We start from the raw sequence: 27345 nt of genomic DNA, 5'->3' as shown, positions 1-27345 counted from the left end.
CCAGTGAGTTCAGGCCCAGAGCCATCAAGCTCTTCTTATCTATTAATTTTCACTCCCAGGTCTCTTTTAAGAGACTTTTGGATGGGTACATGGAGCTTAGAAAAATAGAGGGCTATAGGTAAGCCTAGTAATTTCTAAAGTAGGGACATGTTCGGCACAACTTTGTGGACCGAATGGCCTGTATTGTGCTGTAGGTCATTCTCATGAACCTCCTTTGGACTCACTCCAATGCCAGCACATTCTTTCTTGGATAAAGGGCCCAAAATTGTCCACAATAGTCCAAGTAATCACCTTAGGGAACGATCTACAAGCCATTGAAATTATAAACAGGAGTGGTCTGTGGGGAGACACCATTTACTGCACCAGACTACAAGACAGCCAGTGAAGAGGAGAATCTATCCATTAGTTATCTCACTCTCAAAGTAATGTTTGGCTCTGTCTTCTTTAAATTTGCGGCAGAACAATCATACTTCAGAATCACCATGAAGTCCCTGCGCAAGTTCCCAAGATTATGATTACATTACCTGGTGACATTAGTGCGGTATATCCAGACCAGTCAAAGGCAGCTGAACATTCCAGGAAACGTGAACAATTCTGAGCTTAAACTGAAATTCAATACCTTATAGCACAAGCTAGAACCAATTAAGCTTTAAGTGAGTGCACTGTTTGAATGTGGAGCACCCAGCAAGCAATTGCTGATTCCTACAGCAACCCCTTCTCATTGCCAGCAAGCCAGTTCAGACACAACAATTGACACTAATTGAATTTACAACTGCCAAGAATTCAGCCAATAGAACTGCATAATGGTTTGTTGGTACCACAGATGGATATTCTTTGCCATGTAGCATCTTTCTTCATATACAGTCAATGATTTTGATGGCAGCAGTAATTTTATTATGTCTCAGATCACTTGCTTGTATGTGCATTGTCATATGACATGGCTGATGATGGTCCTTCCATGACCATGACAGCTCTTGGCAAATTTTTCTACAGAAGTGGCTTGCCTTTGTCTTATTCTGCAGGCTAGCAGAGGGAAGGAGCACTTTACACCTCCTTTGGTAGAGACGTATCTCCACCCCACCACCCACATGTTTTAGATCAGCCAGCTAATTTCCATCATCTAATAATATAAAGAGTACTCCTCTCTATATGAAAGCAGAAAATGCTAAGAATACTCAGTGTGTCATGCAGCCTCTGTGGAGAAAGACACTGGGTCATACAGGAAAGTGACAGGTCCTACAACCTCCATATTCAACTTGACCATCAAATACCAAAATATTCTAATCCTAGCATCACACACAAAATGCTGGTGGAACACAGCAGGCCAGGCAGCATCTATAGGAAGAAGTACAGTTGACGTTTCGGGCCAAGACCCTTCGTCAGGACTAACTGAAAGAAAAGATAGTAAGAGATTTGAAAGTGGGGGGGGAGGGGGAAATCCAAAATGACAGGAGAAGACAGGAGGGGGTGTGGTGAAGCTGAGAGCTGGAAAGGTGATTGGGAAAAGAGATGCAGAGCTGGAAAGGATCATGGGATGGGAGGCCTAGGGAGAAAGAAAGGGGGGAGGGGAGCACCAGAGGGAGATGGAGAACAGGCAAAGAGTGATGGGCAGAGAGAGAGAGAAAAAGGAAAGAAGGGAAAAATAAATAGATCAGGGATGGGGTAAGAAAGGGAGGGATGGCATTAACAGAAGTTAAAGAAATCAATGTTCAACCTGCTTTGTTGTGGCAATTCAAGTACTTGTGTAAGTATTTCCTATATGTATATTGAGGATCTGCCTCCATCACCCATTCAAACAGTGTATTGTAGATTCCATGACCCTCCTCAATCTCCATATACCCCTTACCCTACAGCTATTTAGTTTTAATTTTAGTTTTAAACCCTTTTGTTTTATTCTCTTCTATTATAAGGAAAGTTTCCTACTATTTACACTCAGTGACCACTTTATTAGGTACATTAATGTAAATATCTAATCAGCCAATCATGTGTCAGCAACTCAATGCCTAAAAACTTGCAGACGTGGTCAAGAGGTTTAGTTGTTGTTCAGACCAGACATCGGATTGGGAATGAAATGTGATCTGAGTGACTCTGATCATGGAATAATGGCAGACAGGGTGGTTTGAGTATCTCAGAAACTGCTGATCTCCTGGGATTTTCACTCACGACAGTCTCGGGTTAACAGAGAATGGTGAGAGAAACAAAATAAAGCACCCAGTGAGCGGCAGTTCGGTGGTGAAACTTCCTTGTTAATGAGAGATCAGAGGAGAATGTCCAGACAGTTCAAGCGACAGGAAGGCCACAATAATTCAAATAACCACACATTACAACAGTGGAGTGCAGAAGAATATCTCTGAACATACATGTTGAACCTTGAAGTGGATGGTCTGCAGCAGCAGAAGACCATGGACATACAATCAGTGGCCATTTTATAGAGTACCTGCTAACCATTGTTATCCACTTTTACACTAAACTGACCTTAACCCAATTTATTTTTCCCTTCATTTCCATCAACATCCTTCCGGAACTTCTACAACTCACCTACACAGCAGGGGCAATTTAGGGAGGTCAATAAACTTGTCAACCCTCTTGGCTTTGTGATGTGGGAGGAGACTAGAGCTCCACATGGAGAAGGTTCATACTCCCATGGGCAACGTGAGAGTTGAAGAGCTCATCTGTAAGGCTGCAGCTCTGCCAGTGGAACCACTGTGCCCCCCAATAATATGATTATTATAGTGCAAAGTCCAGGCAGTGAGGGTACTTTAACAAGTTTGCAATATCCGTGCAGATTTCAACGTCTCAAGGTCAAAGGGAAGGTGCCAAGAAAAGGTAGAAAGGAGATCAGAAACACAAGAGATTCTGCAGGTGCTGGAAATCCGGAGTTACAGACAAAAAAAATGCTGGAGTGACTCAGCAGGTCAGGCAGCATCTAAAGAGAGGAATAAATTAGTCAATGTTTTGGGCCGAGACCCTTCATCAGGACTGGGCTCAAATCACTCTTGTGAAAGGTCGGTCACGACAACCTATCCAAAGAAGCCTGATAAAATAATATGTGTCCTGGGTAGAAAACTGCACAACTTCATCACCCAACCATCGTATCTCACTGCTTTAATGATTCACTAATGATTCATAAATTAGTTTCATGAAAAGTATGCAAGAAATGCAGTTCAGGCTTTTAGAAATAAAGCCCCAATTGTACTAGCTGCTCTGCACTTTCATTTTTGGCTGAGAGGAAAGAGTTCCAGTTAACTGCTGGAGGTGAACAAAGGTTCAATTTCCGTTCTGCTCAGTGCAAGCAAACACCTCTGTTCTGGTGTTCGGTCCTCAAACCCAACAGATAACTGTTTTAGACAGGGAGCCATTCCAAATGTTTCCATGGATTTTGATTCTGTCATCCAAATAAGGTTTTTAGTCAGACTCCAGTGTTTTTTTTTAAAGTGCAGTATCAAGGCAGGATATGTAAAAGTGGAAAACAAAAATCAGTTTGCTATTGGTTTTTCCATATCTCATCCAGTGTGTGACCCACTCGAGAAAGCTTCTTGCTGGTTCCTGTTTAATCACTTGCCACACCAAATCAGAAACAAGTTTATTATCACTGACAATCAGTTGTGAAAATTGCTAAGTTATAAAATAAATAGTGCAAAATACAGATAACGAGGTAGTTTTCATGGACCATTCAGAAATCTGTTGGTGGAGGGGAAGAAGCTGTTTTTAAAGTGTTGAGTGTGGGTTTTCAGCCTCCTGTACCTCCTCCCCAATGATAGTAACCACAAAGAAGCCATGAAAGAGGTTTCAAAGTCTCAAAGTAAATTTATTATCAATGCCCATACTGTAAATGTTACCATATACTACCTTTAGATTCATTTTCTTGCTTGCATTTACAGAAAATAAATAAATACAATACAATTTATGCAAAACTATACATAACTGAAGACTGATAAACAACCAATGTGCAGAAGAAGACAAATTATGCCATATAGATAGATATGTCGATAATACTAAGAACAGCATGAGTTGTAGTCCTTGAAAGTGAGTCCATGGATTATATGGTTATACACATGCTAAGCCATGCATTACCACAGGTCTGGCTACTTAAGTACTACACAAGTCTAATACAGTGCAATACATAAAATTACTCCAGTACTATGCAAAAGTTTTAGGCAGCCAAGCTAAGACACACAGTACATGGGTCTAAGACTTGCGCACAGTACTGTATGTTGGTACCATACATTGTGCAAACAACAATAGATGTACTTCTATCCCTGGGTTTATTACAGAAATACAGTGCCTATAAAAGTATTCACCCCCACCCCCCAGAAGTTTTCATGTTTTATTGTTTTACAGCATTGAATCAACATGGACTTAATTTGGCTTTTTTGACACTGATCAACAGAAAAAGACTCAGAAGTCAGCTGAAAGATTCTATGATCTGATAAGATCAAAATTGAGCTTTCTGGCCATCAGACTAAACACGATGTTTTGTGTAAGCCAAACACTGCACATCATCAAAAACACATCATCCCTACAGTGAAGCATGGTGGTGGCTGCATCATGCTGTGGGGATTCTTCACTGCAGCAGGCCCTGGAAAGCTTGCGAAGGTTGAGGGTAAAATAAATGCAGCAAAATACAAGAAAATCCTGGAGGAAAAACTGATGCAGTCTGCAGCTTGGGAAAAGATTTGTTTTCCAGCAAGACAATAATCCCAAGCATAAAGCCAAAGCTACAGGGGAATGGCTTAAAACAACAAAGTTAATGTCCTGGAGTGGCCAAATCAGAGTCCAGACCTCAATCCAATTGAGAACTTGTGGCTGGTCTTGAAAAGGACTGTTCACTCACAACTCCCATGCAATCTGACAGAGCTTGAGCAGTTTTCTAAAGAAGAATGGGGAAAAATTGCAGTGTCCAGATGTGCAAAGCTGATAGAGACCTATCCACTCAAGGTCGTAATTGATGACAAAGGTGCATCTACTAAATTCTGACTTGAAGTAAACTATGCAATCGATTATTTTGCGTTTAATATTGTAGTAAGTTTAGAACAATTTGTAGAAATCTGTTTTCACTTTGACACGAAAAAGTCTTTTCTGTTGATCAGTGTCAAAAAAGACAAATTAAATCCACTGTGATTTAATGTTATGAAACAATGAAAACTTCCAAGGGGTTGAATACCTTTTTATAGCCGCCAATCATCCAGGTTCCAGTCCAAGTCAATGGTTCACTGGTTCAATTTAATATCAGAGAGCGTCTACAGTGTACAACCTGAAATTCTTACTGATTGCAGACATCCATGAAACAGAAAAAAACCTAAAGAATGACTGACAGAAATATCAGAACCGCAAAGCCCCTCTCCCTCCTCCCTCACACAAGCAGGTGCAAAAACATCAACCTTCCCCCCCTCCCCTACTCCCTACTTGCTCAGCAAAGCACCAACCCCCCTCCCTCCACCATGCAAGTAATAGCAAAGCACCCAAAGAGACCATGATCTAGAGTCCATCAAAAAACATAGATTCATGCTTCTGGAGTAGCATGGCTTTGTAGTGAACAATATATGCAGCAGGTGTAATTGTGTTTTGATCAGAAATATAGAAACTGTAAATTACAAATAAAAACAACTCCATATACATAGCACCACTAATATCAGAATCAGGTTTATTATCACTGACATAAACACAACAGCCACCTGTACACCTGCTTGTTAATGCAAATATCCAGTCACCCAATCACAAGCCAGCAACTCAATGCATAAAAGCATGCAGACATGGTCACTTGTTGTTGAGACCAGACATCAGAATGGAGAGGAAATGTGATCTAAGTGATTGTTGGTTCCAGACAGAGTGGTTTGAATATCTCCTGGGATTTTCACACACAACAGCCTCGGGAGTTTACAAAGAATGGTGCAATAAACAAAAACCATGCAATCAGTGGCAGTTCTGTAGACAGAAAGTTAAAGGAGAATGGCCAGACTGGATCAAGCTGACAAAGAGGTGATAGTAACTCAAATAACCTTGTGTTTCAACACTGGTGTGCAAAAGAGCATCTCTGAATGCACTACACCTTAAACATTGAAGTAGATGGGCTACAGCAGCAGAAGACCATGAACATACCCTGAGTGGTTGCCTTATTGGGTATAGGAGGTGCGATACACAGAGTGGTCACTTTAATACATAGAGGGGTACCTAATAAAGTGGCCATTGAGTGTATATTTGCTGGTTTCTAGGAGGCAAGAAACTAGCCAAGTGTGGTTTCTTATCAAGAGAGTGCATGCACAATTACACCATCTGTCAAATTGACTTGGAATATTTTAGCAGCCCCACAGCTTTCTTCCATATCGTGAAATGAGCAATATTTGGCACAATGCATTTTGTTCTTCCAAGGGAGGAAAGAGAATGTGACAATCATTTCCTCTAGTCCTATGCATCACTGGTGATGGGATTCAAACCAGGATGCCTGTTTCTTAATGAGAAATCAGCAAATACCTCTTTTTAGATAAAAATTGTTATTGTTCTCCATGAATGACATTAGACACCATTCTTTTTTACAGATCTTTTAAATATTTCCATTTCCCGTTTGAGCAGAGTGGTAAAAATGGCATCTTGCAAGGACCATAGTCGAGTACATTAATATACCGGATATGTATTTAGAGATATATGCCCACTGATTGGCACATTGCTTTTAACAGGAAATTAAGTTACACGTAACTAAAGGGAGATATTTATCACGTATATATTTTGTTATGTATGTACGGAGCACAAATGACAAGGGAGTGGTACGATTAAAGGTTTCTACTGAGTCGCATTAGTAATGGCATACGCTGGGGCAATTGAAAGCCTGCGCCCGAAAGGGAGAGCGCTCTGTGTGTAGTATACCCAATCAATTGACCGTGCTATCAAACAGCTGCATGCGTACCTAACACATTCTCACAATCAGTCTGATATGGTGCATATATGAGATGCATTTGATTAAGTGGTCGCTCTTGCAGCCCAGAATCAAGGGACCCTTGCATGAATTTGATAATTCCTTATTCTCTTATTAAATTAGTTACATTCATGGGAAAGTTCTCAGATTCAGATTTATTTATCACATGTATATTGTAACATGTAAGGTGGTGCCAATGATGGTCGGCAATGTTCTGTGGGCTGCAGGACTCAAGAGTTGTATATGGCGACATATATGTACGCTTAATAATAAAATTTACTTTGAACATTGAATTTTGAGCTTTGAACGTACAGAGGAAGGTATCGTTTGCTTTAACAAGCAACGCATCTAAGTGTCGCCATACATTCCAAAGCTAACACAGCATGCCCACAATGTTCAGTAGAACAACACAAGCAGCAACAACAAGACAAAGCAAGACAACAACAAAACAAGTCCCTTCCCAGCCACTCACACACACAGACAAATAAGCATCTGTAACCCTCCATGGGAGACCGGCAATCGCCCATGCTGCAAGTCTCCCCTCTCCACGCCACCAATGTTGTTCAAGGGAAGGGCAAGGGCCAATACAGTCTGGCATCAGTGTAGTTGCAGAGCAATATGTGGTTAAGTGCCTTGCTCAAGAATACAACACGCTGCCTCAGCTGAGGCTCAAACTAGCGACCTTCAGATCACTAGACCGATGCCTTATCCACTAGGCCATGCGCCAACACACACACACACACACACACACACACACACACACACACACACACTCACACACACACACACACTCACACACACACACACACACACACACACACACTCACACACACACACACACACACACACACACACACACACACACACACACACACACACACACACACACACACACACACACCATAATATTCTTGATCACACCGGCTTATTGCAGTAAATGCAAGAAGTTCACCTTTGCGTATGATGCACCATCAATAACTCTCGGAGACGGGAGGCGAACAATAGGTTTTTATTAGCTGCAAACGTGACCACGACATCCTGGAGACTGAGGGAGGAGCAGTGCCTCCAATCGCCTTTATACCGGGGTCTGTGGGAGGAGCCACAGGAGCAGTCAGCAGAGGGGCGTGTCCAGACAGGTATACACATAGTTTACCACAGTGTAGTCAGGGTATCTTTATTGCTCCTGTCTTTGTTTAATGTGGTAACTGACAACAAATTTGAGTTGACATTCACCTAGGTGTATTTCATGATAAACAAGGTACTTTTCCACTGATCCAATCAACACTGATTGTATATATTGTGTGTTCTCTTTTTGTTTAGTCTTGTTCTGTATATGAGAAATGTGGATAAATTAACTCCAAAGGATTGATAGGATAGATTCTGAGAAATTGCTACCTCAGGAGTTTACATGTAGACCCCAAAGTATTGGAATAAATGATTGGCATTTGGGACCAGGATGGGGAGGAGTTTTGTGTTCATGTGGAGAGTTATAAGCCAAGGTAATGTAGCAGTTACCACAATGCCATTGTTTTCTCTGGAAGCTTGACCGCACAGTGACTGAAATGCTCCCGTGCACATAGCCTTTGTTGTCACGCAGTTGGACTTTTCTTTTATAAAATCTTAATATAATTTTGAAATCTATGTTAATATAATTGTGAAATACCATGTAAATAATCACGTGTTAATAAATACAATACATACATTTTCTGAATAATGAAAGTACTGTAACTTTTACTTTGAAACATTTTAGAGCTTCACTGTGTTTACATTGTCAGTGTTTCAACTTTCAACACTGTTACAAATTATAATAAAGAATGCAAGTCAGTTATTCATTGTTAATAAGCCGATGCCGTCTAGTCAAAACACTTTTGCCATTGAGCCTGTCAGTTAGTTTGACTGCCTGACATCATTTACTTGTATTGTGAGTTGTGGTTCGTGCTTGTTTGATGTGCATATTTATGCAAAAAACATTTAAGGTGCTGCGCAGTTTTCAGGCCGTGTCAAAATTTCCTGCTCAAAGCACTGACTGATCTGCACAGCTGTAAAAGAAAATTGGAGGGAATGTTGCGTTGTGCTGTTACAGCTCAGGATGTCAGAGCTTGGAGTTAAATTCTGTTGTTGTCTGCAAGGAGTTTGTACATTCCTCCACGTGAACACGTCAATTCCCTCTGGGTGCTTCAGTTTCCTCTCAAATTCCAGAGACGTGCTTGTTAGTCATTGTAAATTGTCCTGTGATTGTAGGCCTCCTTTAGTCTCGATAGACCGTGGAATTGCACCTTGGAAAGTTTCCAGGGCGCAAGCATGGGCAAGGTTTTTTTTAATGGAAGACCGGCAGTTGCCCAAGCTGCAAGTCTCCCCTCTCCACGCCACCAATGTTGTCCAAGGGAAGGGCATTAGTCCTGTGATTAGTCTAGGGTTAAAGAGGTGGGTTGCTAGGTGATGTGGTTCATTGGGTTGGAATGGCTGGTTCTGCACTATATCTCCAAATAAATAAATAAGTAAAATATTTTGATTTTCTACCATATAAAATGGTCACTGTTCAGCTTGAGTATATTCAAGGCTGAGGTCAATAACTGTTTGGACACCAGGGTCCATGTGTGATCGAGCAATCTGTGGCTCAGGCCCAGTTATGATCTTATTGAATGGTGAAGCACGTATAGGGGCCATATGTTCCTACTTACATCCCCATGCTTAACATTGATACCACAAGCAGCTGTTAATATTAACACTGATTAAATTGAATGTTTCACATGTCACAGTGAAAGGTAATCTGTTTGGCAAAGGTTAATAAATTGGAATTTTATTTTGGCAGGAAGAGATGTGGCACCAAAAAGATGAAAAGTCAAAGATTTTTCTCACAGCACCCATGCATTGCTAAAGGTCTCATGGGGATGTGTAGAATATTCAGTGCTCTGTCAGCACTGAAAGTGTTGTTGCAGACTTCGGCCACTAGGCTGTTCTGCTGAGCAAGTTTCTGATGTTTCCTAATATAAAATCATGTTCAAAAACAGTCAACAAGTGAGATACTGTGAACTTGGTGGGTGTACATTAATTAAAACTCTTGAGGTAGTTTTGTTGTATTATCATATTTAAATTGGACTTCTGGCTTATTTAGGTACATGGTTCCTTAGCATGAAAAATTGGATTCTTGACCTCAAGGTCTAATTTGCTATGATGTCACCTGCACTGCAATTTCTCTGTAGCTGTATTCTGCATTTTGTTATTGTTTTACCTTGTTCTACCTCAATGCACTGTGCAATGATCTGAAATATATGAACAGCATGCAAGATAAACTATTGGATTAGGGTGTAGAATTATTATTTTTAAACTATTTCTCACGTAGTTTAACTTCCCCATGCTTGCTTATATTTTATCTATAATCACCTGTTTGTGTGTAATTGTTCAGTGAATTTTCAGTAATTGTAGCATAGCTGATTTTTTATTTTTCTAGGTTTCTCTGCAGCCCTTGTCACACCACTGAACCCAATGATTTCATAGATTATTCCTGATCAAAGTTCAAAGTAAAATTTATTATCAGAATATACACATGTCACCACATACAACCCTGAGATTCTTTTTCTGTGCGTATACTTAACAGATCTATAGTACAGTAACTGTAAACTGTATCTATAAACTGTAAACAGTCCAAATGCAGATAATAAACAAATAGCAATAAATAATGAGCATGAACTAAAATGATAAAAGAGTTAAATGAGTGTAGTTATCCTCTTTTGTTCAAGAGCCTGATGGCTGAGGGGTAGTAACTGTTCTTGAACCGGGTGATGCGAGCCCTGAGGCTCCTGTACCTTTTACCTGATGGCAGCAGCCAGCAAGAAGAGAGTATCGCCTGGGTGGTGAGGATTTTTGAACATAAGAAGATAAGAAATAGAAGCATGAATAGGCCATCTGGCCTGTCGAGCCTGCTCTTTATTCAATAAGATCATGGCTGATCTGGCCATGGACTCATCTCCACCTACCTGCCTTTTCCTCATATCCTTAATTCTCCTACTATGTAAAAATCTATCCAACATTGTCTTAAATCTATCCTTGATCATGGATGCTGCTTTTCTATGGTAATGTTTCACGTAGATGTGCTCAATGGTTGGGAAGGTTTTACCGGTGATGTACTGGGTTGAATCCACTGCCTTTTGCAGGACTTTCCACTCAAAGGTATTGGTGTTCCCATTCCAGGCTGTGATGCATCCAGTAGGCACACTTTATACCACACATCTATGGAAGTTTGCTAAGGTTTTTGATGACATGCTGGATATCCACAGACTCCTGAGGAAGTAAAAGTGCTATTGTGCTTTCTTCACAATTGTGTTTATATGATGGGTCCAGGACAGGTCCTCTGAGATAGTGACACCCAGGAATTTAAAGTTACTGACCCTCTCCACCTCAGATCCTCCAATGAGTACTGGATCATGGACCTCTGGCTTCCCTCTCCTGAAGTCTACTATCAGTTCTTTGGTCTTACTGACGTTGAATGAGAGATTGTTATTACACCACTCAGCCAAATTTTCAATATCCGTCCTGTATGCTGATTCATCACCACCTTTGATACGGCCGACAACAGTGGTGACATCAGCAAACTTGTGTGTAGTGTCGGAGCTGTACTTAGCCACACTGTCATAGGCGTAAAGTGAATAGAGCAGGGGATTATCTTGTTTTATCTCTAGTCTGAGCTAGTTTTTAGTATAAGATCACCAAGGCTGTCTTCTTTTGTTCCTTTTCTTTCTGTGTTCATTCTTTTTTCTTGCAAGAACTAATAAATGGTTGTAAGCACCAGGTTTTATGCCTCTTTCTTGACTTCCAAAGAACTTCAGGATCACAATATCCCCAGATCGAACAAAGTTTTTCACTGTAACAATGATAAACCAATTTCAATTCCAGTTCCAATCAGTATGGTCAACAGCAACCAATGTATTGTTTAGCATCGTCAGCCACCATGATTAACTTCCTCCAAAGTTAGTAGAAGTAGTGTCTGAGGCAATACTTGAAAATATATTTGGGATTCCAGATTGCATATAGTACTACTGACTATACATGCCTTTCTACATTTTATTAATAAGATATACTTAGTGCTGTAAGTACAGAAAATAAGGGAAAGCTGACAATAAATCCCATTACCAATATTGTTCGGAAACTCAAATCTCCCCATGGATTTTCTGGAAATTAGAGTCATCTGTTTTCAAAATGACCACGGAGCTGTTGGTAATTCATTCCTTCTAGGATCTCCAGCATATAATGATGGTGAAGTATCTCATAGTTTCTTCATTTATTTAGGGCATAGCTTGCTAATATATTACTGAAGATAGTGATAATAAAAATAGCCTTTTATAGCATGATAAATATCAGATGAAGGCCCTTTGGCCCACAGAAACTGTCCTCGCCCTTTGATGGGACTTCACTGAGTTAGTCTCCTTCACCTTTCTCCAAGACCACAAGGAACTACAGAGATTTGTGCACACTGCTCAGCGCATGATAAAAAAACAACCTCCCCTCCATAGACTCTGTCTACATTTCTCGTTGCCTTGGTAAAGAAGCCAGTGTAATCAAGGACCCCCCTCCCCCACTCTGGATATTCTCTTTTTTACTACCTTCCATCAGGCAGAAGATACAAAGCTTGAAAGTGTGTCCCACAAGACTCAAGAAGAGTTTGTATCCCACTATTATAAGACTATTGAATGAAACTCTTAATAAGATGGATTCTCGACCTCACAGTCCACCCTTAGATCTGTCTGCACTGTACTTTGTCAAGTCAAGTCGCATTTATTGTCATTTCAACCTTAACTGCTGGTACAGTACACAGTAAAAATGAAACAATGTTCCTCCAGAACCCTGGTGCTACATGAAACAACACAAAACTACACTAGACTACGTGAGACAACACAAAACTACATCAGACTTCAGACCTACATAGGTCTCTGTAACAGTAACATTTTATTCTGCATTCTGTTATTGCTTTTCCTTTGGACTACCTCAATCTACTGATGTGATGAAATGATCTGTATGGATAGCATATAAAACAAATATTTTAACTGTACCTCAGGACATGTGACAATAATACACCATTTTACCTACTTACTTCTTAACCCACAATAACTTCCTTTGTTACAATCAAGTCATCTTCCATTATCCTTTCGATTGGTAAATTCCAGATCACAACAGCTTTCTAGGTTAAGTAAATGTTCCCGATTTTCCTCACAAAATAGATTTACTGCCACATACTAGTTATGCCAGTGACCAATAATTATAATCTGACTGCTCAGCATTTGTTGGCTTGCAGTAAACCTATTAATCGTATTAAGTATATGGCCTTTCTGGTTTAATTTTTTGAAATTTAGAGACACAGCATGGTAGCAGGCCCAATGAGCCCATGCCGCCTATTTACACCCATGTGACCAATTAACCTACTAACCTGGGAATCTGGAAGGAAACTGGAACACCAGAATAAACCCATCTATCCCCGGGAAAAATGTATAAACTCCTTACAGACAGCGGCCAGTGGGCGTTAGGCATGTAATATTTCTGTAATATTTGACTAATATCGTAAACGTATTGCCTGATTAAGAATTCTTTGCTGTTTGCAAAATGCATTGTGGGTTAAAAGTACGTAAACGGCATACGTCATTATGCTGCCGTGTCACGCGTGCGCGCCTTGTTTAAAGAAAAGACGAAGTACACATCAGAAGATTGGAATATACATGTTTCAGGCAAACAGTGAAATGTTTTGTTTGCGTCTCTGACCAAGACAGTCCGAGCTTGTGCTGGGGGCAGCCCACAAGTGTCACCATGCCCACAACTTACTAACCCTGTCCTGTACATCTTCCTCTTTAAATACCCCCAATGATATTGCTTCATCAGTCCTCCGAGGTAGAGAATGGGATAGGCTGTGTTCTGAAAGGGCCTGAGAAATCGCTCTCCTCAGTGTGTTTATTTATTTAAAGATACAGCTCAGTGACAAGACCTTCTGGCCCAATGAACCTACACTGCCCAATTATATCTATGTGACCAATTAACCTACTGGCCCATGCACCTTCAGAATATGGGCGGATAGTGTAGTGGTCAGCACAACACTTTACAGTACAGGTGATCAGGGCTCAATTCCCGCTGCTGTATGTAAGGAGTTTGTAACCGCATGGGTTTCCTCTGGGTGCTCTGGTTTCCTCCCACATTCCAAAGTCATACCAGTTGGTAGGTTGATTAGTGTTTGTAAGTTGTCCAATGATTAGGCTAGGATTAAATTGGAGGATTGCTAGGCAGCATGGCTCGAAGGACTGGGAAGGCCTATTCTGTACTGTTGCCTCAATAAATTAATAAATTAATAAACCAGAGCACTTGGACGAAATCCACAGGGTCATGGGGTGATTATACAAACTCCTTACCAGCAGCGGCTGGTAAAGCATTATGCTAACAGCTGTGCCGTCTATCTGCAGGTTTTTGCAACCCCTTTAGATTGTCCACTCGTTAAAGGAAAATAGAATACTGAATCTTTTTTGCACTTGATAGATATGCATGCTCTCACTAGGACTGGTGGTATTGAAGAAAGGAGCACTGAATATATTATGCAAATAAAGATTGCATCAGAGCACTGTGGGGTTGGTGGTGTGATATGGAAATTTGTGTCTATCACCTCCTAGGAAATCTCATACCACCTTTGAAAAGTGCAAATTTAGCCAGTTTTTGCTGACATTGTCCATGTGTTACATTGAACTAATGAATCAGGAACTGGTTTATTTGGATTTAGAATCTGATTGGCAACTAACTGGTGTTCAGCTGCGTTCTAAACTCTTGAGATAGAAAAGATCTTTACCTGATGAATCAATTTTCCATTTGCATTCAGACAAGAAACCGATTTAGTACAAATGGATTCAAAGTGGAATGACGTGGTAAAGTTTAGTCTTGGGCTTTTTTTATTTTCATAAAATTATTATTTTCTTGCTTTCATTGCATTACATACGCAATGCAATTAAATAACAGAAGGTTGCTTTAAATTAGGGAAGTAAAAGTTAGGGTCTGTGGGAAGCACTTAATTTGTTCTTGCTGATTGTTTTTTTAAGCTGATTTTTTTTTAAACGCTGCCAGCTTTTACTTGCCTGAGGAAATATAAATTATTTTGCATTACTCAGGTGACTCCAAACAATCTGGTCTGATTTGACCACCTGTCTTTTGACGTTACCATAACACTGCATGTGAGCACCTCAGGGCTCAAGGGCAGGACTTGATTTGAAAGAAAAAGATGTTCAAGGACTCAACAACTCATGTTCTCAAAATTATATATATTTTATTATTTATTCTTATTTGCTTTTTTATATTTGCAGTTTATCTGTTTTTCACACATTGGTTGCTTGTCAGTCTTTGTGTATAATTTTTTGTTAATTTTATAGTATTTCTTTGTTGTATTGTGTATGCCTGAAGAGCAGGACGGTAGTGTGTGGTTAGCACACTTTATAGTACCTGCAACCCAGGTTCAATTCCCACCGATGTCTATAAGGGTACATTTTCCATTAAACCATGTCGGCATCCTCCGAGTGCTCAGTCCAAAGACATACCAGTTGGTAGTTTAATTGGTCATTGTAAATTGTCCCGTGATTAGGCTTGGGTTAAATCGGGAGTTGCTGGGTGGTGTTGCTCAAAGAGCCACGCTATATCTCAATAAATAAAATTTTTTAAAAATGAATCCCAGGTGGCATCTACGTAATTCAATAATAAATTTATAATAAACTTTGAACATTGTACAGATGTTGCTAGAATGCTGGGTCAGAATTGTCTCTAAAGGTAACAGACCAACCACCAGCACTGCAGTACTTATAGCCAGATAACTGCCTTAAAGAACAGCTGAAGAACATTAACTAATTGGTAAATTCAATTGCCAACATCTTGCTGATACCTCGGTCCCTTTTGGAATCTTGTCTTCAAGTGTAAGTACCTTATTAAGTATCTTAATGCAATGCTGTCTGTGAGAAGTTTGTACGTTCTTCCCATGACCACCTGGGTTTCCCCCGGGTGCTCCGGTTTCCTCCCACGTTCCAAAGATGTACAGGTTAATTAGTTACATGGGTGTAATTGGGCTGCGAGGGCCTGTCTCTCTGTGGTATCTCTAAAAATGATGCCGGAGCTTTACTACTACAGATCCAAGTTTTGAAATTTTTGCAGATGTGTCACTTTTTAAAACAATTCTTGCTTTGCCACTGCATTTTATTTTGCTATTCTCGCTCCCTCTAATAATCTAATCATTTCTCTTTTTGTAATGGTCCTGATGAAGGGTCTCAGTCCAAAACATTGACTGTTTATTCTTTCCATACATACTGCCTTGCCTCCTGAGTTCCTTTAGTATTTTGTGTGCATTACTCCAGATTTCCAACATCTGCAGAATCCCTTGTGTTTATGTCTCTTTTTGTACCTGATTTACCAAAGAGTTCACTCAGTCCAACCCTCCTTCTGACCTTTTGCAGTTGGCTTGCAATTGACTCAGCAGTTAAGGGAGTACCCAGTGCTTGCCCTGTTTCGTTGAGGCCCCGGATACCCAGTGATCCTCACAGTGTCCTTACCTCTTTGCATTTTGAGTACTATTGTGAACAAATACTTTACAGCAGAAATAGGGTCTAACAATGATAATGTTATAATATAATAATTGATATTGTCATTTAAAGTAAAATTGGACAGGTACATGGACAGGAAAGGAATGGAAGGTTATGGGCTGAGTGCAGGTCAGTGGGACTAGGTGAAAGTAAGCGTTCGGCACTGACTAGAAGGGCCGAGATGGCCTGTTTCCCTGCTGTAATTGTTATATGGTTATAATGAGCAGATATTGGACACTGCAAATTCACTGTCTTTCAAAGACCTTTCTACTCTTGCAAGAAACAGAAAATGTGAAACATCACATCACAAAGGAAAATTAAGTGTAATTCTTCAAATGAGATTTTCCTTAGTGGAGAAGTGGGCAATGTCTTGATCTTAAACTTGAAGAAAGTAACGACTGTGATTTTTGGTTAAAGCGGAGAGGAAGGACTGTTACACACCTCACAAACCGATCTAGTGCTCTTGCCAAAATCCAGGTCATCGGTGGAGTGACAGGATTCAGTTTGACAACTGTATGAGAAATTCAATGCTCTTGTTTGTGGGAGCTGGTGGGAATAGACTGACAAATCACCGTGACTAACTTGGGTGTGGTTTACTGCATTTCCTAGACTCTGGGAAGGGCTTCTTCCTCCAGTGATCTATCTGGCTACTCCTGGTGCAAACAGAAACCTCCTTTGTATTTCTAAGTAAAATGGCTTGCCTCTTCTAGAAGCCCGTGGACAAAGCACATGGTAAGATACAAGAAACAGCAAATAAAGAGAGTGCCACGTTGGACTGCAGACTTGCGGTTGTGACTACATTTTGGAGGCTATATGTTCCTGGCAGTTGCTTTGACTGAACTCAACAATTGAATGTAACCAGCGTTAGAAGAGGGTTTATAAATTGTCGTCGTAAGTAGGGTGCAGCATAAATATTTAAAAATTGGAATTGGAATTTGTTTTGTATTGTCACATGTTCCGAGATGCAGTCAAAAGTTTGTCTTGCATATTGTTCAATTCATTACACAGTGCATCAGAATCAGGTTTATTATCGCCGGCTTGTGTCGTGAAATTTGTTAACTTAGCAGCTTTCGTATAATGCAATACCTGATAATATAGAAAGGAAAAAATAAATAAGTAAATCTATTATGGTAACTAAATATATGTATATTAAGTAGTTAGGTTACAAATAGAGCAAAACAGAAATAATATTTTAAAAAGTGAGGTAGTGTCCAAGGGTCCAATGTCCATTTCAGAATTGGATGGCAGAGGGGAAGTAGCTATTTCTGAATCGCTGAGTGTGTGCCTTCAGGCTTCTGTACCTTCTTCCTGATGGTAACAATGAGAAGCGGACTGGGTGATAGAGGTCCTTAATAATGGACACTGCCTTTCTGAGGCAATGCTCCTTGGATACTATGGAGGCTGGTATCCAAGATGGAGCTGACTAATTTTACAGCTTACTGTAGTTTCTTTCCATCCTGTACAGTAGCCACCTCCTAAAATGCAGAATAAAGTGTAACAGCTACAGAGAAAGGATTGTGCAAGTAAACAATAAAGTGCAAGTTCATAACAAAAATTTGTTATGATCGACTCCTTGACAGTGGTGTCACATGTCGATTTTTAATTTAGAGATACAGTGCAGAATAGGCACTTTTGGCCCTTCAAACTGTGCTGCCCAGAAAACCCCAACTTAATCCTAGCCTAACCACAGGTCAATTTACAACAACCAATTAACCGACCAGCCGGTACATTTTTGGACTGTGGGATGAAACCAGAGCACCCGGAGGAAACCCATGCAGTCACGGGGAGAACGTATAAGCTCCTTACAGGCGGTGGTGGGAATTGAGCCTGGGTCGCCGGTACTGCCAAGCATTGTGTTAACCACTAGGTTACCATGCTATCCGGAGAGCTTTTGGCAATTGCCCTTTGTGAATGTGGAGAGGGTGTTTCCTCTGGTGGGGGTATCCAGAACTAGAGGGCACAGCCTCAAAATTGAGGGGCAACCTTTTAGAGCGGAAGTAAGGAGGGATTTTTTTAGCCCAAGAGTGGAGAATCTGTGAAATGCTCTACCACAGTCTGTGTTGGAGGCCAAGTCTGTGGGTATATTCAAAGCAGGAGTTGATAGATTCCTGATTGGTCAGGGCATCAAGGGATATGGTGAGAGTGCAGGTGTATGGGGTTAAATGGGATACGGGATCAGCCATGACGAAATGGCGGAGTGGACTCGATGGGCTGAATGGCCTAATTCTGTTCTTATGGTCTAAAAGTCAAAGTAAACTTATTATCAAAGGACATGTATCACCATATTACCTGAGATTCGTCTTCTTGTGAGCATACACAGTAAATCAAGAAACACAATATAATCAATGAGACCGCACCCAGCAGGAGAGTCAAAACAATGTACAAAAAAGACAACAAACTGCAAATACAAAAGGAAAGAAACAAGCAGTAAATATCAAGAACATGAGATGAAGAGTCCCTTGAAAGTGAGCCCAAAGGCTGTGGGATCATTTCAATGATGGACAAGTGAAGTTGAGTGAAGATATCCTCTGGTTCAAGAGTCCTGATGGTTCAGGGGTAATAACTGCTCCGGAACCTGGTGCTGTGAGTCTTGAGGCTCCTGTACCTCCTTCCTAATGGTATCAGGAGCATGAGAGCATGGCCTGGGTGGTGGGGATCCTTGATGATAGATGCTGCTTTCCTGTGACAACACTCCATATCAATAGTGGGGAGGGTTTACGAATAGAATAAGGTGGGGTGGGACAGATTTAGAGGGAATAGGAGAAAATAGTTTTGCACAAGCAGTCTATCACAAGCAATACCTGTGAAAGTGATAGAAGCAGGTACTCACAACATTTTAGAAGCATCTGAGTGAGCCAAGGCATAGAATTATGGATGGAGTGGGACAAAACGCCGTATGACTCAACGACTCTATCATGAAGGCTATAAAATTACCAAGCAGTCTGATTTAAATCAGGATTGTATTACGAGGACCATTGTCATTTGTTCTTATATAATAAGAAGTGCATTGATCTGAGTTTTTAAAAGGGAGGCTTTACTAAAAACAAGGCATGGCACTGTGGTGAAATGCTTGTGTTGAATCCTGCTGATGCCTGAGTCAGCGTCTAGGGAAAGGAAAACTCAGTGCCCATGTGATTGGAAGATTAGCTGTCTGGAACATTAGCAAGTCCAGTTAACGAGAACGTGTATGTTTCTTGTGTAATTTCCCTGTTGGAGATCGAAACCAAGTTTATTGGTATATTGAGTTCGGACCTAATATTTTCCAGTAAGGTCCATTACATGGATAAATATCTGTGGGTTATAAGATTCAGTAGAAAGGATGTGATTATAGAGGTGTGATGGCAATAACTGATTAGCTGTCTTGATTTTTGACCGTCATCAACAGGGTCACCAGCACATTGTGTAGTAATTTTCGATTAACAGTCTGCCACTTGGAGAACAGTGAATTCCACTAATTGTCAGCACTTCAGCTATTTGCATTGGAATTTGGAAGACTTGGTCTGAGCTACTGACAGTGCCTGCAGGCTCATTCATGGGCTATAACTGCCTGTATCCAGCATGCCGGATTGGAAATTTGAATCGAAAATATAAATCATAATCTATGTTGTGAATTGTTTTTAATGGCAATATCTGGACTCCTCCCACCTGCCATTTCATGAATTGTCATACTTCCAGAGTAGGGTGGCATGGGGGCAGAGCAGCTGGTGTTTACCGCATCCAGTGAGCACAGTTCAATTGCTGCCGTCAAAACCAGAGTCAAGTTTATATGTTGTTAAATTTGTGGCAGCAGCAGTACAATGCAATACATGATAAATAGGGAAAAAAACTGAATTACAGTAAGCGTGTGTGTGTGTGTGTATATATATATATATAAATAGTTAAAATAAGTAATGCAAAAACAGAAATAAAAAAAAATAGTAGGGTAGTTAGTGTTCATGGGTTCAATGTCCATTTAGGAATTGGATGGCAGAGGGGAAGAAGCTGTTCCTGAATTGCTGAGTGTGTGCCTTCAGGCTTCTGTACCTCCTTCCTCATGGTAGAAATGAGAAGAGGGTGTAGATAGGTATCATCATCTGTAAAGAGTTCGTATGTTCTCCGTGTGACCGTGTGGGTGTCCTCCGGATGCTCCGGTTTCCTCCCACTTACATTCCAAAGACACATGGATAGTAAGTTGTGGGCATGCTATGTTGCCGTCAGGATTGTAGTGACACTTGTGGGCTGCCCCCAGCACGTCCTTGGATTGTGTTGGTCCTTGATGTAATTGGGTCAAAGTAACACACAAAATGCTGGAGGAACTCAGCAGGTCGGGCAGCATCCATGGAACTGAATAAGCAGTCAATGTTTCAGGCCAAGACTGTTCCTCAGGAATGGTTCAATGCTTACAATGTGCAAGTGACAAAATGTGCTAATCTTTAATTCATGTTAAATAAATTTATTCCAGGTAAGTTTAAAGAAGATCAGAGAGGCTAATTTTAATGCTAGCTATCTGCAACAGTCTGCCAGAGCAGGTGTTAGAGGCAGACACACCTGCAACATTCAAAAGGTGTTTGGACAGGAAATGCTCAGAGGGTCACGACCTAATGCAGGTAAATAGGATTAACGTACAGTAGATAGGTATCACAGTCAGCTTGGGTGAGGCAAACTGAAATTTCTGTGCTTTTTAAAGCAATTATTCTAAACTTCTTGCAAAGAAGCAAGTTAGTTGTTAAGAATAGAAGGAGCCTCTCCCCATCACAGGGGATGTAACTTTATACCTTTTTGCTTTTTAGAAGTATTCTCCAATTCTGGTATAAATTTAACAGTTTAGCAATTATTTATTACCAGTGATCACTAAGCAAAATTAAATGTTCATGCTTGTTTGTGTAATTTTGTGAAAAATGGGGACATTCTATCTTGTGATCTATTATTTGGGTGAATTTATAAACACACCTGAACACTACACCCCTCCTCCCCCAGAGTAGTTACTAACCTTTTTTTTACCTCTCTCACGGTTCTCCTGCTTTCCCCCCATCCACCTCAACCAATCACAAACCTATATAACCATATAACAATTACAGCTCGGAAACAGGTCAGTTCGGCCCTTCTAGTCCGTGCCGACACTTACACTCACCTAGTCCCACTGGCCTGCACTCAGCCCATAACCCTCCATTCCTTTCCTGTCCATATACCTGTCCAATTTTACTTTAAATGACAATACCGAACCTGCCTCTACCACTTCTACTGGAAGTTCATTCCACATTGGCACTCCCTTACTTTGGCACTCTACTTCCTGTACTGCCCTTCTATTACTTAGAACTGGGCTCCTTGCTTGCCCTCTTTCCAATTTTAAACAGAAGAGATTCTGCAGATGCTGGAAATCCAGAGCAATACACACAAAGTGCTGGAGGAGCTCAGCATGCCATGCAGTATCTTTGCCAAAATACGGTCTTCCTCTTTACCTTTTCCACCTATCACCTCTCAGTATATTACTTTATCCCACCTTTCCCCCTCAACTGGCTACGCCGGCCCATATAACTCCTCCCTCACCTCCAATCAAGGCCCCAAAAAGTCCTACACCCCACCTGCGAATCTGCAGTGTCCAGTGCTCCTGATGTGGCCTCCTCTACATCAGTGAGCATTCAATCATCATTCAAACATCACCAGCTTGTATTCCTTCCGCTCACCTTCTTATTCTGGCCCTCTCCCTCCCTTTCCAATCCCGATGAAGGATCTCATCCTGGAACTTCAACTGTTTATTCCCCTCCATAGACGCTGCCCGACCTACTTGATTCATCCGGCATTTTGTGCGCTGCGCTTCCCAATCTCGGTTTCTTTCCCCCACACTCATCTCCTTTGCCACTGCTGAGGATTAAAATGAGGGCCATAGCCCAAGATCAAGAACAAAATCGGCAACCACCTTTCAGATGTGCACCCACTACACACAATTATAAACTTCTCGTCTTGTGTGAATCAAATAAGGCAGCAAAATAGTTTGCCATCCAAGTCTAATGATCTTGGAAAAGGATTTAAATTACACTGTTGTATTAAGTAGATGAAATCTGAACAAAAGAGCTCTATCAGTTCCAAGGCAAATGAGAATTGTGAATAAATGATGTCATTGTTTATAATGTTCATACTACATGGATAAATTGGGTGGCTCGGTGATGCAGTGGTCAATGTAACACTTTCACCATGCCAGCGACTGGGGCTCAATTCCGCCATAGTCTGCCAGGAGTTTCACAAACATGAGAAAGGCCTGGAGAAGGATCTTGGCCTGAAATATCGACTGTTTACTCTTTTCCATAGATGGTGCCTGGACTTCTGAGTTCCTTCAACATTTTGTCTCTGTGTTGCTGTGAGGAGTTTGTACACTCTCCCCATGTCCGTGTGCTCTGGTTTCCTCCCAGATTTCAAAGCCGTACTGCTTAGCAGATTAGTTAGTCACAAGGGGGTAACTGAGGGGTGCGGGCTCGTTGGGATGGAAGAGCCTGTTACTGCGCTGGATCTCTAAGTGAAGCTCAAAGCAGCTGTGCAGGATGACTCTGTGGTTCAGAAGGCTTATGGTGTATTGCCTTCATTAATCATGGAATTGAATTTAGGAACCAAGAGGTAATGTTGCAGCTATATAGGGCCCTGATCAGACCCCACTTGGAGTACTGTGCTCAGTTCTGGCCGCCTCACTACAGGAAGGATGTGGAAACCATAGAAAGGGTGCAGGGGAGATTTAGAAGGATGTTGCCTGGACTGGGGAGCATGCCTTATGAGAATAGGTTGAGTGAACTCGGTCTTTTCTCCTTGGAGCAACGGAGGATGAGAGGTGTCCTGATAGAGGTGTATAAGTGATGAGAGGCATTGATCGTGTGGATAGTCAGAGGCTTTTTCCCAGGGCTGAAATGGTTGCCACAAGAGTACACAGGTTTAAGGTGTTGGGGAGGAGGTACGGAGGAGATGTCAGGGATAAGTTTTTTACTCAGAGGGTGGTTAGTGCGTGGAATGGGCTGCCAGCTACGGTGGTGGAGGCAGATACGATAGGGTCTTTTAAGAGACTTTTGGATAGGTACTTGGAGCTTAGAAAAATAGAGGGCTGTGGGTAACCACAGGTAATTTCTAATGTAGGAATGTGTTTGGCATCTTTGTGGGCCAAAGGGCCTGTATTGTGCTGTAGGTATTTCTATGTTTCTATGGAATAAATAAACAAACAGTCTAATTTTAAAATCTCAGCAATGCCATTAATTCAGTTTTCATGAATAGTACATCTCTTAGCATAACAGTTCAATTCCAGACAAATTTATTGTTAAACCTCTATTTCAGTAAAAAGCATAGCTGAATATTTTTTTAAAAAGTAAGGAAGATTAGCAAGTCATAATTATGTATCTCAAATGAATCTGAACAGCTTCCCTATTTTTGCTTTGCACATATTCTGCTCGGAGCATATCTCCAAAACTATCTTGTAAAGTGAGCTGTTGAATAAAGAGTGAAATCATTACTCTGTTCAGTAGATGGCATCACTGTTTAATGGAAAGATATTTTATTTTACGCATTGATGCATGCTGTTACAGAATCTAAAACCTCTGTTTTCAATTTGTTCATTTTGGAGCTGTGTTAGTCCTCATTGCTGGGAGAGATCAAAGGGGACGTTGCAGATAGTTGTTGCTTTATGTAGCAAGGAAACAATGGACTAGCCGTCCACACAGAAGAATATATATTTTTACTGGGCATGGGGCCTGGCATACTGAATTTGCCAAGTCAGGCAAATAAAGGCTGAAGCAGGATCTTGAGTCTGCCCATTTCCAGAAAGCAGAGCAGAAGGGTGGAGCTGGAGTTGAGATTGCTCTGAAGGAGAGGGAAGGAAAGCCCTGAAGGGCAGGGATAGGTTGAACAAAGTGGGATCTGCAGAAAAGGACCAGATAATGGAAACCACAAGGCTTTGATTGCAAAACTGTAACTCAAACAGCCTCATGAAAGGAATACATGAGCTTATTTCTTCTAATTGTGCCCTTGAGTTATTATTGAGTTGTTTTGACATGCATATGGGACAGCTTCTCTAGGTTCCTTCTTGCACTGGAGATGAGATGGAAAACCCAGTTTGGAATCAGATTCAATTTTATTATGACAGACATATATTGTGAATTGTGTCCTTCTGTGGCAGCAGTATTGTGCAGTACATTAAAAAGTAGTATCAATTATAATTAAAATTACTATAAATATAAAATATAAATAACGAGTGCAAAAAGAGTGAGATAATGCTCATGGGTTCATGGACCGATCAGCGATCTGATGCTACAGAGTAAGAAGTTGTTCCTTAAACGTTGAGTATTTGTCTTCAATCTCCTGTATTTCCTCTTTGATGGTAGCAATGAGAAGAGGACATGTCCTGGGTGGTAGGGGTTCTTAATCAAGCATGCCTCTTTTTTGAGGCATCACTTTTTGAAGATGTATTCGTAGGTAGGGAGGCTGGTGCCCATGAGTGAACCGGCTGAGTTTACAAACCCCTATGATCCTGTGCAATGGCCCCTCTATGCCAGACCATGATGCAACCAGTTAGATTGCTCTGCAAGTGTCTTAAGTGAAATATCAAATCTCCTAATGAAATGTAACCACTGACACATACTCTTCATAATTACATCAATATATTAGGCCCAGGATATGTCCTTGGAGATGTTGACACTTAACTTAAAACTACTCACCCTTTCCATGGCTGACCCCTCAATAAGGACTGGTGTGTGTTCCCTTTGATTCCCCTTCCTGAAGTCCACAACTTATTCCTTCTTCTTACTGACGTTGAGTGCAAGGTTGTTGTTGCGACACCACTCAATTAGCTGATCTACCTCATTCCTCTGCACCTTCTCGTCACCATCTAAGTTTCTCCACCTAAAATGAGGAATGGATGTGCTTCTCGTTTTGATTCCTTATAAATGATAGCCTCTTGTCAGCACAGATACCTTGGTCTTTGAGTACAGTGCAAATTTTCTGTATGTCAGGCCAGTGAATTTGTGTCGTCCTATTTCACCAAGAGCACTTTTTTACCTGGAACTCATCTTTGATGGGGGAATGGAAGTATAAGATAAAGGGGTGGTCTTTTAAAGTTGGAATTTTTTTCGCAGTGGTGAAACTCCAGAATTTTCTTACCTAGATTGTTGTAGAGACCGGATCACCATAAGTATTTGAAGAAGAGATAGACCAGGTTTTGAAAGATTGGGAGATTAAGGGTGATGGGGAACTGACAAAGAGGAGAGAAGGTGTGGGGAAGATCAGCCATGAGCATATTGAATGGCCAAATGGCAGCTCTTCCTTGATATAGCAAAGGAGACTGGTTTTCCCAGAGACAACAAAGCTTGAGTCTTTTTACTATCATACTACAACATTATAGGTCAAAATTGCATTTTTTTCAATACTTGCAGTTGCTACTTCATGTATTTTTCTGACGTATCAACACAATGCCTCAACCATCTATTACCCTCCATAGAACATTTGAAAAATACTCTGTAGGTCAGGTAGCTTCTGTAAAACAGTAAACTTAACTCTTTGAGTTGTTTCCTTCTCCACAGATGCTGACTGAATCAGAGTCTGAATCAAGTGTAATATCACCAACATACATATGTCATGAAATGCATTGTTTTCTGGCAGCGGTATAATGCAATACATAATAAAACTATAAATTACAATAATAGGTAGTGCAAAAAGAGAGGAAAAATCGTGAGGTATTCATGGGTTGGTTTATTTTCTGTTCAAAAATCTGATGGCGGAAGGGAAGAAGCTATTCTTAAAACGTTGAAAAGCTTGTTTGTTTAGATTTTCAGAATCCACGAATAGGGTGAAAATTACCCAAATATGCTTTAATGTTTGTAATAACTATTAGTGCTCTTTTGATTATACTTAAGAGATATTTAGACTGGCGCACAAACATGCAGGGAATGGAAGGCAATGGATCTTGTGCAGGCAGATAGGTTTAGTTTAATTTAGCATCATGCTTGGCACAGGCATTATGGGCTAAGGGATCTGTTCCTATGCCGCACTTTTCCTTATTCTATGATCAGGCTGAATTACAATTTTCACCTCTTGCATTTAAAGTTTCTGAAACTAACTTTTTATTTGAGTCTCGAGCAGCTCAGCAATGCAAACAGATTACAGGGTGGACATAAATTGTTTCTGACTCTGTTTTTTTTAAATGGCCTTCCATTATGTGAAGACAATGACTTGTGCTGACAATGAAGCAAGGCTACATTGTGACAATAAGTTGCATTGTACATTGGGTACCAGAGGAACCTGTGTCTTGTTATAATATTTGTTAAAACAACATCTTTCCTCTTTGTATCGGAACATCCCAATGAGCTCCCCAGCCAATGAAACACATTGGAAATGATTGTTGCAATATAGGAAACTTGACAGGCACAGCAAGATCACTGTGATAATGAACAGATAACCTGGTTTTAATAACGTTTGAATGAGGGATAAATATTCACTGGTTTACTGGACAGAAGTTCACAGCACTTATTTAGAATACCTCCTTTGGATATTTCATGTTCACATTAGGGTATTAAAGTCTCACAGCAGTTACTTCATACAGTGGCCTCTTGGGCTGCCTTGATTGTGGTGCCCAACTTCTTGATGAGGAATTCAAAACCAATTAAGCTTTTGACTCAGTGTTTGGCATTTACCTGGATTGCAACTTGATCCGTAAAGAGGTTTAATTGGGGAGAAAAACAGAGGAAATGTCTGCGCATCCTCAGTACAGTCCTCCTGCTCTAATCGAAACCAGTCCTCCCAATTCCACCCGGGATAAACTTGCTCTTTAGAGTCCTTGATTAACAGAAGACATCCTGCAGATGCTGGAAACCCCATAGTAACACACACAAAACGCTGGAGGAACTC

The 27345-nt window shown here is 40.8% G+C and overlaps 1 protein-coding gene across 4 annotated transcripts in view; it reads left to right on the top strand.

Annotated features, from left to right (window-relative positions):
* The window catches only part of LOC132399123 (septin-9-like), a 434472-nt gene that overhangs the window by 153262 nt on the left and 253865 nt on the right, over window positions 1-27345 (top strand). Inside the window, exon 1 of one of the 4 annotated variants that reach the window (XM_059979127.1) lies at window positions 14776-14802. The exons of the other annotated variants lie outside the window; for them this stretch is intronic. The gene's annotated coding sequence lies outside the window, so the exon portion shown is untranslated. Of the gene's footprint in view, window positions 1-14775; window positions 14803-27345 lie in introns of those variants that run through there. 4 annotated transcript variants of the gene reach the window in all.

Source organism: Hypanus sabinus, chromosome 9 (genome assembly GCF_030144855.1).
Source record: "Hypanus sabinus isolate sHypSab1 chromosome 9, sHypSab1.hap1, whole genome shotgun sequence".
NCBI classification, from domain to species: Eukaryota; Metazoa; Chordata; class Chondrichthyes; order Myliobatiformes; family Dasyatidae; genus Hypanus; species Hypanus sabinus.
This window is presented reverse-complemented; position numbering and strand designations above follow the sequence as displayed.